Here is a 21,057-nt window from a genome sequence, read left to right on the forward strand (position 1 = left end):
GTTACACAGATTATAGGATCCTGACAGAGTCAGAGTAGATGAGAAACTTTAGACTGCGAATGTGTCTAATCTCCTGCAGTGCCTTCAGGATCTCTCATACTTGGACAGGGCAGGAGAAAATTTAACCGCCTGGCACGAGAACGATGCCGATGTCGATATTAATGTAATTCTTGTCGTTATACTTTGGAACAAGTACGGAGATAACACAAGTCCAATATAAATTTATTTGCAGAGTAGTTTTGTTTGCACTACATCCTAAAATGGTGGTGTGGTGTATGTCTCAAGTTTCTGTAGTCAGTGCTAAGCAACTCTTGAGGTGGTGTAAAGAGCGACATAGAGGACAGTGGATGACTGGAAACGAGTCATTCGCAGTGGTGAATCGCACTATGCCCTGTGCCAGTAACACTGATGAGTTTTGGGTTTGGCGAATTCCTAGCAAACGTTAAGTGCTATCCTATGTAGTGCCAGTAATGAGGTACAGAGGAGATGGTGTTAGGATTTGGAGGTACACTCCTGGAAATTGAAATAAGAACACCGTGAATTCATTGTCCCAGGAAGGGGAAACTTTATTGACACATTCCTGGGGCCAGATACATCACATGATCACACTGACAGAACCACAGGCACATAGACACAGGCAACAGAGCATGCACAATGTCGGCACTAGTACAGTGTATATCCACCTTTCGCAGCAATGCAGGCTGCTATTCTCCCATGGAGACGATCGTAGAGATGCTGGATGTAGTCCTGTGGAACGGCTTGCCATGCCATTTCCACCTGGCGCCTCAGTTGGACCAGCGTTCGTGCTGGACGTGCAGACCGCGTGAGACGACGCTTCATCCAGTCCCAAACATGCTCAATGGGGGACAGATCCGGAGATCTTGCTGGCCAGGGTAGTTGACTTACACCTTCTAGAGCACGTTGGGTGGCACGGGATGCATGCGGACGTGCATTGTCCTGTTGGAACAGCAAGTTCCCTTGCCGGTCTAGGAATGGTAGAACTATGGGTTCGATGACGGTTTGGATGTACCGTGCACTATTCAGTGTCCCCTCGACGATCACCAGTGGTGTACGGCCAGTGTAGGAGATCGCTCCCCACACCACGATGCCGGGTGTTGGCCCTGTGTGACTCGGTCGTATGCAGTCCTGATTGTGGCGCTCACCTGCACGGCGCCAAACACGCATACGACCATCATTGGCACCAAGGCAGAAGCGACTCTCATCGCTGAAGACGACACGTCTCCATTCGTCCCTCCATTCACGCCTGTCGCGACACCACTGGAGGCGGGCTGCAAGATGTTGGGGCGTGAGCGGAAGACGGCCTAACGGTGTGCGGGACCGTAGCCCAGCTTCATGGAGACGGTTGCGAATGGTCCTCGCCGATACCCCAGGAGCAACAGTGTCCCTAATTTGCTGGGAAGTGGCGGTGCGGTCCCCTACGGCACTGCGTAGGATCCCACGGTCTTGGCGTGCATCCGTGCGTCGCTGCGGTCCGGTCCCAGGTCGACGGGCACGTGCACCTTCCGCCGACCACTGGCGACAACATCGATGTACTGTGGAGACCTCACGCCCCACGTGTTGAGCAATTCGGCGGTACGTCCACCCGGCCTCCCGCATGCCCACTATACGCCCTCGCTCAAAGTCCGTCAACTACACATACGGTTCACGTCCACGCTGTCGCGGCATGCTACCAGTGTTAAAGACTGCGATGGAGCTCCGTATGCCACGGCAAACTGGCTGACAGTGACGCCGGCGGTGCACAAATGCTGCGCAGCTAGCGCCATTCGACGGCCAACACCGCGGTTCCTGGTGTGTCCGCTGTGCCGTGCGTGTGATCATTGCTTGTACAGCCCTCTCGCAGTGTCCGGAGCAAGAATGGTGGGTCTGACACACCGGTGTCAATGTGTTCTTTTTTCCATTTCCAGGAGTGTATTTTCCGTCGTTAGGATGTCGTCCCCTTATCAAGCTTACGAAAATGGTAAATGTGGGAAAATATGAACACATTTTACAGCATTATGTACTTCGTAACGTAGACGAACAGTCTGGATACACTGCACCTTGTCCTAATGCAGTGTCTGTGAAGCAATAGTGTGTGAACAGTAACATTCCTGAAATGGACTGGCTTGCCCAGGATCCCGACCTGAACGCAATGGAACTCCATTAGGATGAGATAGAACGTCGGCTTCGCTCCAAAACCTAGCGTCCAACGTCAGTACCTTACCTCTGGTTTCGTGTCTTGAGGACTCGAGGGCTGTCATCCCTCCACAGACATTGAGACTTCTCATGGAAAGTATCGCCAGCAGAGTTCAAGCCGTTATAAAGACGAAGGATTGACCCACCTCATATGAATGTCAAGTAATATACAGGGTTATTACAAATGATTGAAGCGATTTCACAGCTCTAAAATAACTTTATTATTTGAGATATTTTCACAATGCTTTGCACACACATAAAAAAACTCAAAAAGATTTTTTAGGCATTCACAAATATTCGGTATGTGCCCCTTTAGTGATTCGGCAGACATCAAGCCGATAATCAAGTTCCTTCCACACTCGGCGCAGCATGTCCCCATCAATGAGTTCGAAAGCATCGTTGATGCGAGCTCGCAGTTCTGGCACGTTTCTTGGTAGAGGTGGTTTAAACACTGAATCTTTCACATAACCCCACAGAAAGAAATCGCATGGGGTTAAGTCGGGAGAGCGTGGAGGCCATGACATGAATTGCTGATCGTGATCATGATCTCCACCACGACCGATCCATCGGTTTTCCAATCTCCTGTTTAAGAAATGCCGAACATCATGATGGAAGTGCGGTGGAGCACCATCCTGTTGAAAGATGAAGTCGGCGCTGTCGGTCTCCAGCTGTGGCATGAGCCAATTTTCCAGCATGTCCGCGGGCTACGCGTGAAACTTGCCCGCACGCGTTCAACCGTTTCTTTGCTCACTGCAGGCCGACCCGTTGATTTCCCCTTACAGAGGCATCCAGAAGCTTTAAACTGCGCATACCATCGCCGAATGGAGTTAGCAGTTGGTGGATCTTTGTTGAACTTCGTCCTGAAGTGTCGTTGCACTGTTATGACTGACTGATGTGAGTGCATTTCAAGCACGACATACGCTTTCTCGGCTCCTGTCGCCATTTTGTCTCACTGCGCTCTCGAGCGCTCTGGCTTGCAGAAACCTGAAGTGCGGCTTCAGCCGAACAAAACTTTATGAGTTTTTCTACGTATCTGTAGAGTGTCGTGACTATATGTCAATGAATGGAGCTACAGTGAATTTATGAAATCGCTTCAATCATTTGTAGTAGCCCTGTATGTCCGTTAGCTTTCAACCAGATCGTGTAGAGCCGAAAAGGGGCGCCTTGCAGTCAGCTCCAACCCACATCCGTAATTTGTGGGTGGTAGTTAAGCGGTCATGGGTTAGGGTTACTCTCCTACTCTTTGGGTGCCTCGTGAAACCTATGCCATGATTCCAGAATGAAATTTTCACTCTGCAGCGGAGTGTGAGCTGATATGAAACTTCCTGGCAGATTAAAACTGTGTACCGGACCGAGACTCGAACTTGGGACCTTGGCCTTTCGCGGGCAGGTGCTCTACCAACTGAGCTACCCAAGCACGAATCACGACTCGCCCTCACAGCTTCAGTTCTGCCAGTACCAGCTTGGAAGGTAGGAAACGAGGTAGTGACAGGATAGCTTAGTTGGTAGAGCACTTGCCCGCGAAAGGCAAAGGTCCCGAGTTCGAGTCTCGGTCCGGCACACAGTTTTAATCTGCCAGGAAGTTTCTATGCCATGACGCGTCACAGCCATCATCAGACAAAAATTAGGGCTGTTCACTACCAGGCATGTAAGTGTAATTGAGCTGTTGAAGGAATTATGAGTGTACACTACCCACTGATTTCGATACGCTATTTACCTCAAAGTAAAACTTTTACTAAGCAAAAAAAAAAAAATAAATAAATAAATAAATAAATAAATAAATAAAACCGTGCGAACTTCTGCGTAAGTTGATTAGGATTAAGAAATTTACAAGATTAGCAAACTATATAACGAAAGATGGGAAAGGAGACAACATGCCGGCGTTCTCAGTTGCTGGCCAAGCGCTCCTGTGAAGTGAAGCCATCGAGCCAGTGCAGACGCCGCCGGGCGGACACGTGCCCACGTGGCCACGTCCGCGGCGGACAACCCTTCCCCCCGGGCGCCCCGAGCGATTAGATTGGCCCGGAATCCCCTCCACAAATATTTATCCGGCATCCCGGAGCTGAGAGATGGGTGTGGTGAAGAGAGAGGGGCGGAAGAAAGACGGCGCACATACACACGTGGACAGCCGGGCGCGCCGGGCCTCCGCACGTGTCTCCAGGTGGCCGGCCCCGCCTGTGCGGCGGCTCTCGTGTGCTACCGAAAACGTAGATGACAAAAAGATGGTGCTAGTATCGCATAGACAAGATATAAAGGGGCAGTGCATTGACGGAGCTGTCATTTGTACTGAGGTGATTCATGTGAAAAGGTTTCCGACTTTATTGTAGCTCCACGACTGGAGTTGACAAACTTTGAACAGGAAATGGTAGGTGGAGCTATACGCATGGGACATTTTATTTCGGAAATCGTTAGGGAATTCAATATTTCGATAACCACAATGTCAATTGCTGGTGATGGCTCTTTAACAGTATGGACTGTGTTCACATGGAATGTGTGGCTAGATTGAAGAGGTTTTAGCAAACAACACAGCATGTTGTTCTCAACGGAGAGACGTCTACAGACGTTAAAGTAACCTCTGGCGTGCCACAGCGGAGTGTTATGGGACCATTGCTTTTCACAATATATATATAAATGACCTAGTAGATAGTGTCGGAAGTTCCAATCGGCTTTTCGCGGGTGATGCTGTAGTATACAGAGAAGTTGCAGCATTAGAAATTTGCAGCGAAATGCAGGAAGATCTGCAGCGGATAGGCACTTGATGCAGGGAGTGGCAACTGACCCTTAACATAGACAAATGTAATGCATTGCGAGTACATAAAAAGAAGGATCCTTTAGTATATGATTATACGATAGCGGAACAAACACTAGTAGCAGTCACTTCTGTAAAATATCTGGGAGTATGCATACGGAACGATTTGAAGTGGAATGATCATATAAAATTAATTGTTGATAAGGCGGGTGCCAGGTTGAGATTCAATGGGAAAGTCCTTGGAAAATGTAGTCCATCAACAAAGGAGGTGGCTTACAAAACACTCGTTCGACCTATACTTGAGTATTGCTCATCAGTGTAGGATCCGTACCAGGTCGGGTTGACGGAGGAGATAGAGAAGATCCAAAGAAGAGCGGCGCGTTTCGTCACAGGGTTATTTGGTAACCGTGATAGCGTTACGGAGATGTTTAATAAACTTAAGTGGCAGACTCTGCAAGAGAGGCGCTCTGCATCGCGGTGTAGTTTGCTGTCCAGGTTTCGAGAGGGTGCGTTTCTGGATAAGGTATCGAATATAATTCTTCCCCCTACCTATACCTCCCGAGGAGATCACGAATGTAACATTAAAGAGATTCGAGCCGCACGGAGGATTTCCGACAGTCGTTCTTCCCGCGAACCATACACGACTGTAACAGGAAAGGGAGGTAATGAGAGTGGCACGTAAAGTGGCCTCCGCCACACACCGTTGGGTGGCTTACGTAGTATAAATGTAGATGTAGATGTAGGGTGGGCTGAGTCCTCTGGCCCAGCTGAACCTACCACTGACAGGACATAGTAACGTTTGGCTACTCGGAGACAATTTGCAGCTATTCATGAACTTCACGTTTACGGATGAAAATGCGCGACGTCACCACTAAACAGCTGTTCTCTATTGGTTTGAAGAATATTCTGGGCAATTCGAGTGAATGGTTTGGCCACCAAGATCTCAAAACATGAATCCCATCGAGCATTTACGGGACATGATCGAGAGATCAGTTTGTGCACAAATTCCTACACCGGTGACACTTTCGCAATTATGGAAAGCTACAGAGGCAGCAAGGCTCAATGTTGCTGCACGGGACTTCTCTAACGACTTGGTGAGTTCATGCTAAGTTGATCTGTTAGACTATGTGAGGGGAAAAGAAGGTCCGGCACAATATTAAGATGCATTCCATGACTTTCGTTACCTCACTGTATAAAGAACCCGTTGCGAATAAGACTGCGTCACCGCTCAATTCAAGCAAACTGAGCTACAACAGTAAGGGGTGTTCGGTAGACGCTCTCTTGGTATCCACGCACAAAGACATCTACCCAACTTACTTATTCCCGATTTACATTCAACCACAGTAGCTAACTCAAAGTCACTGTACGGAACACACGGAAAGAGAGGCTGGAAGAAACACCAGGGGGAAAGACCGCCACCAGTCTACTTAGCAAGCAGCTCCGCCCAGGAGCCCGTTGTAGCCTGATCGGATTTAGGTAGAACACCAAACGCCCGTAATAAATGTACGTTTTCATCACGGAAACTTCCCCAGTCACATCCATTTGGAAAATCAACATGGACTTTCAATAAAGAGTGTAGCCTATATACACTACTGGCCATTAAAATTGCTACACCAAGAAGAAAGTAGATGATAAACGGGTATTGATTGGACAGATATATTATACTAAAAATGACATGTGATTACATTTTCACGCAGTTTGGGTGCATAGATCCTGAGAAATGAGTACCCAGAACAACCACCTCTGGCCGTAGTAATGGCCTTGATACGCCTGGGCATTGAGTCAAACAGAACACGGATGGCGCGTACAGGTACAGCTACCCGTGCAGCTTCAACACGATACCACATTTCATCAAGAGTAGTGGCTGGCGTATAGTGACGAGCCAGTTGCTCGGCCACCATTGATCAGACATTTTCAATTGGTGAGAGATCTGGAGAATGTTCTGGCCAGGGCAGCAGTCGAATTTTTTGTATCCAGAAAGGTCCGTACAGGACCTACAACATACGGTCGTGCATTATGCTGCTGCAACGTAGGGTTTCGCAGGGATCGAATGAAGGGTAGAGCCACGGGTCGTAACACATGTGAAATGTAACGTCCACTTTTCAAAGTGCCGTCAATGCGAACAAGAGGTGACCGAGACGTGTAACCAATGGCACCCCATACCATCACGCCGGGTGATACGCCAGTATGGCGACGACGAATACACGCTTCCTATATGCGTTCACCGCGATTTCGCCAAACACGGATGCGACCATCATGATGCTTTAAACAGAACCTGGATTCATCCGAAAAAAATCAAGTTTTGCCATTTGTGCACCCAGGTTCGTCGTCGAGTACACCATCGCAAGCTCTGCTATCTGTGATGCAGCGTCAAGGTTAACCGCAGCCATGGCCTCCCAGCTGATAGTCCATGCTGCTACAAACGTCGTCGAACTGTTCGTGCAGATGGTTGTTGTCTTGCAAACGTCCCCATCTGTTGACTCAGGGATCGAGACGTGGCTGCACGATCCGTTACAGATATGCGGATAAGATGCCTGTCATCTCGACTATTAGTGATACGAGGCCGTTGGGATCCAGCACGGCGTTCCCTATTACCCTCCTGAACCCACTGATTCCATATTCTGCTAACAGTCATTGGATCTCGACCAACACGAGCAGCAATGCCGTCATACGATAAATCGCAATCACGATAGGCTACAATTCGACCTTTATCAGAGTCGGAAACGTCATGGTACGCATTTCTCCTCCTTACGCGAGGCATCACAACAACGTTTCACCAGGCAACGCCGGTCAACTGCTGTTTGTAATGAGAAATCGTTTGGAAACTTTCCTCATGTCAGTGCGTTGTAGGTGTCGCAACCGGCGCCAAGCTTGTGTGAATGCTCTGAGAAGCTAATCATTTGCGTATCACAGCATCTTCTTCCCGTCGGTTAAATTTCGTGTCTGTAGCACGTCATCTTCGTGGTGTAGTAATTTTAATAGCCAGTAGTGTATAAAGAGTGTTAGGGGCCTAAGCGCATATGCAGGGTGACTAGATGCAATAAAATCGTCGTAACGGTTTGCGTTACGACGTTCGAAGTGCACAGTTGGCCGCTGAGCATGATGGGAATTAGCATGCGCATATAGTTTTGCTTAGCAATGAAGCCCACTTACATTTGGATGCGTTCGTCAATAAGCAAAATTGACGCATATAGGGGACAGAGAATCCGCATTTCGCGATCGAGAAGTCCATTCATCCTCAACGGGTGACTGTGTCGTATGCATTGTCCAGTCACGGAATAATCGGTGCGATATTCCTCGATGGCGTTGTGGCTACCGAACGCTAAGTGAAGGTTTTGGAAGATGATTTCATCCCCATTATCGAAAGTGCCCTGATTTCGACAAGATGTGGTTCATGCAAGACGTAGCTCGACCCTATCGAACCAGGAGAGTGTTTTATGTCCTGGAGGAGGGCTTTGGGGACCGCATTCTGGCACTGGGGTACCCAGAGGCCACTGGTATTGATCTCTATTAGCCGCCATATTAAACAGATCTGAACACATACGACTCCTGTTTGTAGGGATATATTAAAGACAAAGTGTACAGAAATAACTCCAAAATCATTGCTGAGCTGAAAACAGCCATTCAGTAGGTCATCGACAGTATCTATGTTCCGACACTTCAGCGGGTCATGCAGAGTTTCGCTATTCGTCTGCGCCACATCATGCCAATGATGGCAGGCATATCGATCAAGTCATATCCTAAATCCGAATATCTGTAGTGACGTTTACATGTTGAATAAAGTGTGTGCACACCGTATTTTGTAACTAATTTACGTTTTTTTTCATATAGTGCAGAAATTGTCACCCTCTGCTGTTATTGGTGACTGAGGACAGTGTACTGTACAACATTACATCAGCATTTACTTAATTTGCAGACTAATTATTGTAGCTATTGGGAGTAGTACGTTTTTAGGTTGCTTCGTACCTCCAGGTACATGTGGCAAGAGCGAGCCATTAATGCTTATATTTCCCTGGGCAGCTGACAGGTGCTGAAATGTCGATGCATGGACACAAAACAGTCTATACTGGCAAGCGTAGTCCACTTATTGGTGCAGTGACGACAGTGAAGAAAACACCTAATATTAAATTACGCGACGTGTTTGCTGGAGGATTGTTAGACGCAGAGAAGAAACAATTAACTCGCTCAAGTGGGTACATGGTAAGCTATCAAAGATGAATTACACTGTCGACTACACTCTAAAGCCCAGCGTCCAACATCACTGTCTTCTCTGGTTTCCACTCTTGAAGGAGAATGGGCTGCGACTCCTCCACAGATATTCGGACACGACATTGAAAGTGCCCCCAGCATAGTTCAAACCGTCATGAAGATGAAGGGTTGGATCACTCGATATTAATGCCCAGTAACAGGTGTCTGGATTCCCTTGATCAGAGACTGTATGAGCGCCCAACACTTATCCAAACTGACTTCAAGAAACTTAAGCATCTATAAACAAAATATAAATTTCCATTGCCATTACATGTGAGTCGGTTATATTGACGACATGCAATCGGTAAATTCAACATGGTGCAAGACTGTTTTGTCGACCGAGGCTTACTGGACGTAACTAAGTCCATTTACTCGTCAACGGATGGCGATACTGTTTTCTTTCATTGTTTAAAAGTAATTTTTAGGCGCTAGTATCCAGTAATGTATGACGTAAAGCTTATCAAACGTGAAGCGTGCTCCGCGTTCATTTTACAACAGAAAATTTAAGAACTGTGTACGATACATAAATTATTTTCGAAACTTCAAACTCACTGCCACAAATCATGAAACAATAATCAATTCATCTTGAAGCTTGAATGAGATTATTGTTCAAATGGCTCTGAGCTCTATGGCACTTAACACCTGATGTCATCAGTCCCCTAGAACTTAGAACTACTTAAACCTAACTAACGTAAGGCATCACACACATCCATGCCCGAGGCAGGGTTCGAACCTACGACTGTAGCGGTCGCGCGGTTCCAGACTGTAGCGCCTAGAACCGCTCGGCCACCACGGCCGGCCGAATGAGACTATAGCGTATAAAAGTTTCAAGTGCTTTAACCGGCTCGTTCAATGAATATCGATTGAGCAACAAGGGAAAACGAAAGAATCACGCTCAGTGGTACTATGCCACGTATTTAATTTTTTATACAAAACTAGCAAACTCTTATGGTTGAGTGCCCGCTCCTTCCTCAGACCTCTGACGTGACTTCACCAGCCAGTGTTAGTGGATCTAGAGGCTAAACTCAGGCTCTGTGCAGCGAAACCACTTGGCACTGTTAATATATACAAATCATTACTACTGCTGAAAAAAACGATAACTACAAAAGAGAAAAAAAAGTTGAAGTTTGAACCAGACACTTATGGATTTGTTTACGTCGCGGGCATAACGCTTTTTTATTTTTATTTTTTTTTTACAGACTCTTAGTATACATCCACTTTTACTTTCACTTTTGACTAATGAATTGCTGTTCGTTCGCGATTTCTGAGAAGAATATACAACATGCAAAACTTAAAACAGAAAAAACATGTGCTATGTGATATCATTTTAAAGATATAAATGCGCTATGTACTACCTGAACTCGCCTTATTACGGATAAACAAATAATCCGATCCTTATAACTCAACTCCGAAGCCATAACTAAATAAATAAACAAATAAAAAACGCAAGTCACTGCTTTAGCGAGCTGCTACGCAGCAGAATGTACCCAGTGAAAAACGCAGCAGCGAACCAAAGTATTATCAGTGTCTCAAGTCCGCAGACGAAGGCCGACAAGACATTTGGCCGACTATATCAATAATTGTCAATGGTACAAATACCATGACCCGTGAGACGAACGCCACGATAAGCTGCAACGGAACATCTGTGCCTTGGACGGCACTGACCCCCGCACTTGAACTCAGGGATCAAGAACGCAAAACTGCACGTCTTACAACAAGATAGACTCACAGCTCGAGCGATGCAGGAGCGGAGCGCAAAAACATTCCGCTTACACCTGCTTACGAGCCACTGTGATAGCATACGAACCACGAATGACAGCGTGTGAGGCGATAGCTACCCTACAAATAAGTTGCATTTCTACACCTTCGTTATGGTTCCTTCTCAGGCTATTCATAAATGAAGCATGAGGACAAGATGGCTTCGATGTCGATATGCTTGCTGTTATTGCGAGGGCCACTCCAAAAGAAATGCACACTATTTTCGTAAAAATACAGTTTTCATTCTCCATGTGTCAAAGTCTTACAGTGTGTAGATACATCCTCACCGCTTGCTTTCAAACTTAGTTCAGCCTGTTCCCGTGAGTGGCGCCGTCACTGAATGTCTAAGATGGTTGCTACACTTGACGTTCGTCAGAAGCATCGTGCTGTCATAGAATTCCTGTGCTCTGAAAACGAGACAGTTGAAAACATCCACAAGAGGTTGAAAAAGGTGTATAGCGATGGTGCTGTCGATCGCAGTACAGTTAGTCGTTGGGCAAGCAGGTTACGTGATGAAAGCGGGCACGCCAATATTGAGGATTGTCCTCGCAGCGGCAGGCCTCGTACTGCACACACTCCAGACAATGTGCAGAGAGTTAACATATTGGTGATTGCTGACAGACGCATCACAGTGAAAGAATTGTCACGCTACGTAGGGATAGGGCAATAAAGTGTTTGCAGAATACTGAAAGTGTTGGCGTTAAAAAAAGTTTGTGTCAGGTGGGTTCCCAGGATGCTGACAGTGGCTCACAAAGAAACAAGATAAGCGGTATGCAGCGAACTTTTGGAACAGTACGAGAATGGCTCCATGTGATTATTATTTCCTTGGGAAACTGAAAGACTCTCTTCGTGGAACAAGGTTTGAAGATGATGACTCCCTTGTGCACACTGCCAAACAGTGGCTCCAACAGCTTGGTCCAGAATCTTACCGTGCGGGTACACAGGCGCTGGTTCCAAGATGGCGTAAGGCAGTTGAGAGGGATGGAAATTATGTGGAGAAATGAAAATATTGTTCCTAAAGGATGTATCTACACACTGTAAAACTTTCAAACATGTAGAATAAAAGATGGATTACAAAAATAGTGTGCATTTCTTTTGGAGTGACCCTCGTACATTGGTTTCGTCTTCGCGGTCGGTATGTGAGCTGTAGAATATTCGTGGCTTCCCGCCTGGAAACCTGTTCTTAGAGTGTACACACTTCGCATACACTTTAAGCTTCCTGCAGTAATCGGAACAGACAGTAGTTCTGTTACGATCAGGGCGCTAAACACTGAAGTTGTTATCGGCCTTATTAAACTCTTTTGATGTGAATGTGGTTCTTTATACTAGTCTTCCCCACCTCTATCGCATTCTCACTCACACAGGGTGGTTTTAATTAAATTTCAGCTATTCACAGAGGCGCATGTAGGATGTGATTACCGTATGACAGCGAAACTTGGAAAAAGTTAGCAGGGCTGAGTCCGACACCTGCCGCTAACGGCGAGGAGACCGGAGTGCAGTTCACATATTCCCCCCCAACACTGATGTCTCGTAACGTCTTAGCAAGGAAACGACGGAGTTGGTCAGCTTTTAGGTCAGTTCCTCTCAAGGTGGATTTAAAAAAAATTAAATATGGATCTCACAGGAAAACGCAGATCCTGTGACCTAGTTAACACGGCCTGCAGATATCTAGTTACTCACTTTAATAGTACCTCACTAATGAATAATGTTAGCGTAAGGAATGTGCTATCACAGACATCTCTGAGACCCATCGATGTGAAATATTTTATACCACGCTTTTCAGCTGATGAGTCACACCAAGCGTAGTATTTGGTTGTCCATACAGTTGGTAGCTCAGAGCCTTTACTGTTCTCGAATTAGTTAATAATAGTTAGTTCAGATAGTGTCAACAAGGATGTTCTCTATTTAATATGTTTCTCCTTTAGATATCAGTCTTCTTTGGGTCTTCAATTCACTCAGCAGTTCCTCGTCACTTCCGACAATTTCCCCTCAGCTCCTCCCACTAATGTCAAGCCAGCTAACCTTGAATGTATGACCACTTCTACCAACCGCATTTTCTGATAAGAGTTTTACATACATTTTTTTCCTCTATATATTCCGACCTTTTTTCACATTTTGCCTAGCTAAACCTCTTCGCTTTGAAATATGCAAACCCACATAATTATTACCATCCTTTCGCTCTACCAAATGCTTTCAGGCCACCATGTTTTCCTATCATGCAACAAAAGGAACACACGATTTTTGAAAATACAAGTTAATTTGTGCTTTTTACCCGACATCTGTATGCCTGTAATATGAAGGAATCTTCATTCGCTCGTCCTATTGCATTTTATGCATTCCTTGCTTACATCATCTCTAACAGTAATAACCACCAACAAAAACCAAAATTTCTTTAACCGTGTTACTAAGACAATCAAAGGTCACACTTAATAACAGACGGATTATATCATTCAACATGGCGACCACAAGATACAGCATTTTGATCGAAAACAAACATAACACCCAGGAGAAATATTTGAATCCGCTAGTGAAATTAAATTAACGGAACAACGATGGGAACAAGGGGATTTTGCGTGGAGACAAACTAAAAAAACGTGTTAATAAAGCTAACATCATTCCAAAGCAACCAAAAATCGAAAAATTAACGCACATGAATTACTCTAGAATAAACCAAACGAAAATGTTCAGAAAAAACGTTTGACCCATTTTTATGCATTCCTTGTTTAGATCATCTCTAATATATGTGCAAAGTAAGTTGACACTCAGTGCGACGACTAATGGGAGCGACGGTAAAGGCATTTCCCATTTACAGTCGCCCCCATCAGTCACCGTGCCGACTGTCAATTTAGTTATTGACAGTAATAATCGGTAACAAAACGCAAATTTGTCTAACCATATTACATTAGAATCTTTGTAAGAAGTGCTCGTATGCATGGTTTACGATGCCGAATCTCTCGTCATAAGCGAGGATATAAACTGGAATGGTTACAAAAGGTGGAACAAAACTACACATGACTTCTAAAATGACAAAAATCTATACTAGTCATAGGAATCAGCCAGAAGGGCACCAACGAACACAGCAACAACAAAATGTAACCGTGAATTAATTATTTATGAGATTTCCTGACGATACCTATGCGAGATGATCCGAACGTGTTGCCCAGCACGTCACTTCATCGGTAAACTTCACAACGTTATAATCACTTACGTTCGCCACACGATCCTTCTCCTTCGCTGTGTTAGCAGCTGTCCTTGTACACTCACAGTGCTGTCCGCCTGAAGCTCCTCGAGATTTGCATCTGTTCGGCTCGATGAAAGATGAACTGCGTGGGTGACAGTTGCTAGGCAATGACAGCCCCTTAGGAGTTGTGAAACAATGGCTGCGCTCTGCTGACATTGACTTATGACGGGCGAGAAGGGTTTTGTTTTTCGATAGAGAAAATATATGGTCAGCGGTAGTGGCTGCAGATAGTGTTTCGCCGTAACAAATATACGCTGTTACTGAGATCCGCTTTGTAAGCAGAACTTTCCAGAGAAATAAAAGAAGTAAGTACGTAGCGCTAATGCCAGAGTGACGCTAATACACGTATTTAAGCGTATTTACATGAATTTAAGTATAGCTCGTGGTGCACGTGGGGAAGTCGGGCCTAAACAGACTCGGATGCTTCAGTGACGACAGACGGTCTTATACAGTTACCAGCCGGGCTGAAGTCCGTATGGCATAGCGCAGCAACTCGATGTGGCATGGACTCAACAAGTCGTTGGAAGTCTCCTGCAGAAACATTGAGCCTTGCTGCCTCTATAGCCGTTCATAATTACGAAAGTGTTGCCAGTGCATGGTTTTGTACCCGAACTGTCCTCTCGATTACATCCTGTAAATGTCCGATGAGATTCATGTCTGGCGAACTGAGTGGACAACTCATTCCCTCAAACTGACCAGAATGTTCTTCAAACTAGTCGCGAGCAACTGTGGTCCGGTGACAGGATATCGTTGTTTGCGAACATGAACAACACGAATGGATCAAGTAGTCTCCAATCAGCCGAACATTACCATTTCTAGTCAATGATCGGTTCATTTGGAACAGAGGACCGAGTCCATTCCATGTAAACACAGCCCACACCAGTATGGAAGCCACCAACATCTCGCACAGTGCCTTGTAGACAACTAGGGCCCATGGCATCGTCGGCTCTGTGCTACAAAATGGTTCAAATGGCTCTGAGCACTATGGGATTTAACTTCGGAGGTCATCAGTCCACTAGAACTTAGAACTACTTAAACCTAACTAACCTAAGGACATCACACACACCCATGCCCGAGGCAGGATTCGAACATGCGACCGTAGCGGTCGCGCGGTTCCAGACTGTAGTGCCTAGAACTGCTCGGCCACCCTGGCCGGCTCTGTGCTACATACTCGAACTCTACCATCACCTCTTATCAACTTAAATTGGGACTCATCGAACATATTGCAGTCGTGTAGGATCGAATGGATGCAATCACGAACCCAGGAGGGGCGCTGGATACGATGTCGTGCAGTCAATAAAGGTACTCGCGTCTATCGTCTGCTGCCATAGCCAATTAACGCCAGATTTCGCAGCACTGTCCTAACTTCTGCGATTATTTAACACAGTTGTGCTTGTCTGTTAGCGCTGACACTTCTACAAAAACGCTGCTGTTTCCAGTCGTTACGTGAAGCCCGTCAGCCACTAGGTTGTACGTCATGAGATGTAATATCTGAAATTTGGTATTCTCGGCACACAACTGATACTGTAGATCTCTGTATACTGAATTCCCTAACGACTTCCGAAATGGACTGTCCCATGCGTCTAGTTAATTCCCGTCGTGCGGCCGTAATCATGCCGGACACCTCTTCACGTGAATCACCTGAGTACAAATGACAGCTGCGCCTATGCACTGCCCTTTTATACCTTCTGTACGCGATACTATCGCAATTTCTATATGTACATATCGGTATCCTGTGACTTTTGCTGCCGGCCGTTCTGGCCGAGCGGTTCTAGGCGCTTCAGTCCGGAACCGCGCTGCTGCTACGATCGCAGGTTCGAATCCTGCCTCGGGCATGGCTGTATGTGATATCCTTAGGTTAGTTAGGTTTAAATGGTTCTAAGTCTAGGGGACTAACGACCTCAGATGTTAAGTACCATAGTACTTAGAGCCATCTGAACTATTTTTTTCAACCTCAGTCTATGAGTTGTTCAAATGGTTCAAATGGCTCTGAGCACTATGGGACTTTACTTCAGAGGCCATCAGTCCCCTTACAGACTATAGCGCCTAGAACCGGTATGGGTTGGGTGTTAGTCGATCGTTCACGAATGGGTATGCTATTCCCTAATGAATAAGTTTTTAGATGGCCTATCACCCAAATCCGCAAAATATATATTCATATACTACAACTCGCAAGTAAATATGTAAGAACCAGCTGGCAATTTGTCATTTCCTTCTCATGGTTTTCCGCGGTTTTCTTCTCGTGCACTTCTCCTCTGCAACACATCTTCTCGGTTCTGCGAATAGTGCTTTCCTTGTCGAATAGGCGTGTAATGGAGCCCCTCAAGGGAAACAGCTGGCAGGTTGGGATAGAAGGACTGTGCACACTCGCTATGCTTGCCGGGAGGTCTCGACCGAGATGTGGAGCAGACTCCGCTGGCGGCTATTGAACGTACTGGGTGCAGCCGGCTGCGAATCTTAGTTGATGTCGGCACTGATGACCCCTGCCGTCTGGCTGCAGAGGCCATTCTGGGTCCCTCTAGACAGCTGGCTAAACTGGGAAAGGCAGCCTATCTAGTAGGCGGAAGCACGTGATTAAAATATGCACGAGATTCGTGTAAGATTGTTCTGAACGTCTTTGATGAAAAAAACCTTGAGCACTTAGGAAACTGATTCGTGAATAGGACTGCCAGGTGTCCGCTTTACCTGAATGTGCCCACATTTTTACGGTCGAGTCCGACCAAATGTATTGAAGTCTGGCCTGTCCAACTTTCCGCTGGGTTTCTTAGCGATGAAGTAGAGAACGCACAACTAAGGCCCGTTCCACACTAATGATGTAAACAAGAGGTATATCTATAAGGAGAAATAAGGAGATACACCATAAGGGTATATAGATATACCAGCTGATGCTATTCTTATGTCTCCGTCCTATGTTTTCCCTTCTACGCCGAACGAGCGTAACACACACTGTCACAACAACGCAACGTACTTAGATAGAGCGAGGTGAAGTAGACTGTGCCGACAGACGACGCCAACCCGCCCCGCCCAGCCACGCTCGTGCGTCGTTCCTACAGGCTTTGAGACACGCAAGCGTGAACGAGAATTATAATAGTAGATTGCTGTGCGCCTTCGAAAAAAAAAAAAAAAAAAAAAAAAAAAAAAAAAAAAAAAAAAAAATTATGTGTGTAATCTTACAAACTACTTAAATTATCCTAAGGACAAACACACACACCCATGCCCGAGGGAGGATTCGAACCTCCGCCGGGACCAGCCGCACAGTCCATAACTGAAGCGCCATAGACCGCTCGACTAATCCCGCGCGGCTCTACGCCTTCGCTATGGAAGCATTTTCAGTGGATGACATTGGTTCTCGCTCCAGACTGAGGACGCACAGCAAAAACGAGAGATACTTTGTCGTGAAAAATGTATAGCTGGACGATAGTAAATTATTTGGAAAGCGGCAAGCTTTTGCGGAAAGAAAGACGGCAACACCGCCTTTAAAAAGCTTTTGGAACATGAAAAGTGGTCGGCTTGTTTTAAATCACAACACAATGAACACTTTTATACAGAATAACTGAAATTAACAGAATACTACTTGGTAATACTAGGCCATAAAGCCAATGTCCTCTCATAAACGCCGAATGGGCAAAGGAACGCAATAAATTACTAACCTACACAATCTCATAGTTGTTGCTGTTGTGTAATTTAAAATTATTTTGACAAGAGTTCCACGAAATGAGTTCCAAGAAAAGTAGCATTTTTGATACAATGGTTTCAAATGAGGAATATTAATACTTATCTACAGACTATTGTTATTTTTATAAGTCTAATTGAAGTCACCAAAGTTATTCTTCCCCTTGTTTTTATTTCTGCGAGTTTTGTACACCTTGTGGAGTCTCTTGCACCAAAGTTTCCACCTCCTCCTATCCTGCCAGTCCTCTTCTTGCCTGGCCCTGTCCTGCATCGCACATCTCACTCCATGGTTCCAATGTGGACGGGGTTTTCCTTTTTTTCTGCGTCGTGGAGGTCTCCAGTGCCATATTTTACAGAGCCATCTTTCCTCTGGCTCTCTTCTAGGACGGCTAGCTGTTTATTTTGAGTTATGACTACAATATGTTTTGTAACACCCATCTGTTTTCGTGGCACTCCATTTCTTACTTTGTCTCTTATTGTTACTTCGCAATTTCGTCTCCAAAACTCCGTTTCCATTGCTCTTTAATTTCTTCTCGTTGACCTTGGAGACTTTAACAGTTCAATTCCATACAGAGTAATGCTCTCGACTACTGTTTCGAGTATCCTACTTTTCAATTTTTTTTGACGTTTAATTCCAAGTAATGGAGTGTAACTGCTTAATTGTCACCTTCCCCATTCCTATTCTGTGCTTGATTTCCTTGTTGCTTCCACCTTTATCCGAAATGACTGTCCCTAAATATTTATGTGAACGGCTACACTTTACTATAGATCCATCATCCATAACAAGATCCATTCCTATAACTCTGACAACCAAGTAATCAGTCTTTGTGAAGTTAATTTTCGTGCCCCACTGCTCATAGTCTTCTTTAAGCTTTCTCAATACGTCTTCTTCTTCCTCGGCAATGATGACCTGATCGTCGGCGAAATTTAGGGAGAACACGATGTCATCATCTACTCTAATTCCCAGGTTTCTGCACATCCTTTGATTCGTCAGTGCTTCATTCAAAAATATTTTAAAGAGGGTACGTGCTAAAGAGCATACTTGTCTCCGTCCTTTGTTAACTTTGTAAGTTTCTTTGATAGTAACTTCTCAACTTTAACAGAAGTATTATCTGAATACAGCTTTCTAACGGCTTGTACATAACACGTACGAACATTCTGGTTTTTCATTGCCTTCCACATCCTAGAAAGTGCTACACTATCACAGATCTTCTGGAAGTCTATAATGTGTGTCTACAAGTTATGTGCCAGTCTCTTGCGGGTCACCTGTCTAATGCTGCAGATATTATCGATACAAGACCTTCCTGCCCGAAACTCATTCGGTACTTCTATTTCCTCAATGTCTCTCTTATTTCAAAGTTGCTGACTATCTTTATATATTCAATCCCAGAAGAACATGTACTGTTTATTTTGTTTAGTGAAAAACTTAAGAGTTTATTTTCACTTAAGATTATCTTAGAAAGAAGACTGAGCAATTAAGAAGACTGAGCACCTCGTTGCTATCACAATTAACAAATTATAAGACTGTTTATTGATTGGGTTTTAGTGTAAGCACATTAAAGGTAAATTTCGCAACGACCTGACTGCAACTGAGTATTAACAGACGATTGAAAATACCCAACTGAGTCTATTTCTGTTTAAAACAGGTAGTCTGGCTTTTAAGGCAAAACGTCCGGTTAACTATAACGCCGAGTACGGCGTTTCTGTTTCTGGACCTGGCTCCCCTACTCGTAAAGGCAATATCTTAGACATCTAAGGTATACATAACCAACAGATTCGCACTTTCGGATTCACTCGACATAGAGGCAGCAGTCGGTACCATAACGAAGTAGTAGAATAAGAAAGGGCTATACGAGCACAGCGGGTCCATCCTATCGCTCACAGGAAATACACGTCTGAAGGTCATGTAAGCGCCTTTCGTTGTGTATCGATATTGTTTTGGTGGAACAGTCTACCGCGTTGCCATACACGTACATGGCACATTACGAAACAATGTCTGCTTGGCGCAGTTGCGTGTTTGTTGATGTCAGATTCGAGGACGATACAATTTATGTCACTCACCTTTCGACTGGCACAGAGGCACAAGCACTCACTGTCCACAACGCAACACGTCGTGCCTGGAAGTGTTGATTACGTGGTTAGGAAAGCTAGTTACGAATAACATGCCACAAGCCCAGAAATACACTCACGTATGATCTGAAAATCTTTCAATGAAATAACCGGTTGCGCTAGACATTCGAAAATGATTAATCACACTTGTGCGACAGAAACTAATTCTTGCTCTTTCATTATTGGATCAGTAAGTTCAGAACAGTCTGCGACCTTCATCTACATCTACATTTATACTCCGCAAGCCACCCAACGGTGTGTGGCGGAGGGCACTTTACGTGCCACTGTCATTACCTCCCTTTCCTGTTCCAGTCGCGTACGGTTCGCGGGAAGAACGACTGTCGGAAAGCCTCCGTGCGCGCTCGAATCTCTCTAATTTTACATTCGTGATCTCGTCGGGAGGTATAAGTGGGGGGAAGCAATATATTCGATACCTCATCCAGAAACGCACCCTCTCGAAACCTGGGCAGCAAACTACACCGCGATGCAGAGCGCCTCTCTTGCAGAGTCTGCCACTTGAGTTTATTAAACATCTCCGTAACGCTATCACGCTTACCAAATAACCCTGTGACGAAACGCGACGTTCTTCTTTGGATCTTCTCTATATCCTCTGTCAACCCGATCTGGTACGGATCCCACACTGATGAGCAATACTCAAGTACAGGCCGTACGAGTGTTTTGTAAGCCACCTCCTTTGTTGATGGACTACATTTTCTAAGGACTCTCCCAATGAATCTCAACCTGGCACCCGCCTTACCAACAATTAATTTCATATGACCAATCCACTTCAAATCGTTCCGTACGCATACTCCCAGACATTTTACAGAAGTAACTGCTACCAGTGTGGTGTCACCGCCAGACACCACACTTGCTAGGTGGTAGCCTTTAAATCGGCCGCGGTCCGGTAGTATACGTCGGACCCGCGTGTCGCCACTGTCAGTGATTGCAAACCGAGCGCTACCACATGGAAGGTCTAGAGAGACTTCCTAGCACTCGCCCCAGTTGTACAGCCGACTTTGCTAGCGATGCTACACTGACAAATACGCTCTCATTTGCCGAGACGATAGTTAGCATAGCCTTCAGCTAC

This window comes from Schistocerca serialis, chromosome 2 (assembly GCF_023864345.2).
Source record: "Schistocerca serialis cubense isolate TAMUIC-IGC-003099 chromosome 2, iqSchSeri2.2, whole genome shotgun sequence".
In the NCBI taxonomy this organism is placed as follows: domain Eukaryota; kingdom Metazoa; phylum Arthropoda; class Insecta; order Orthoptera; family Acrididae; genus Schistocerca; species Schistocerca serialis.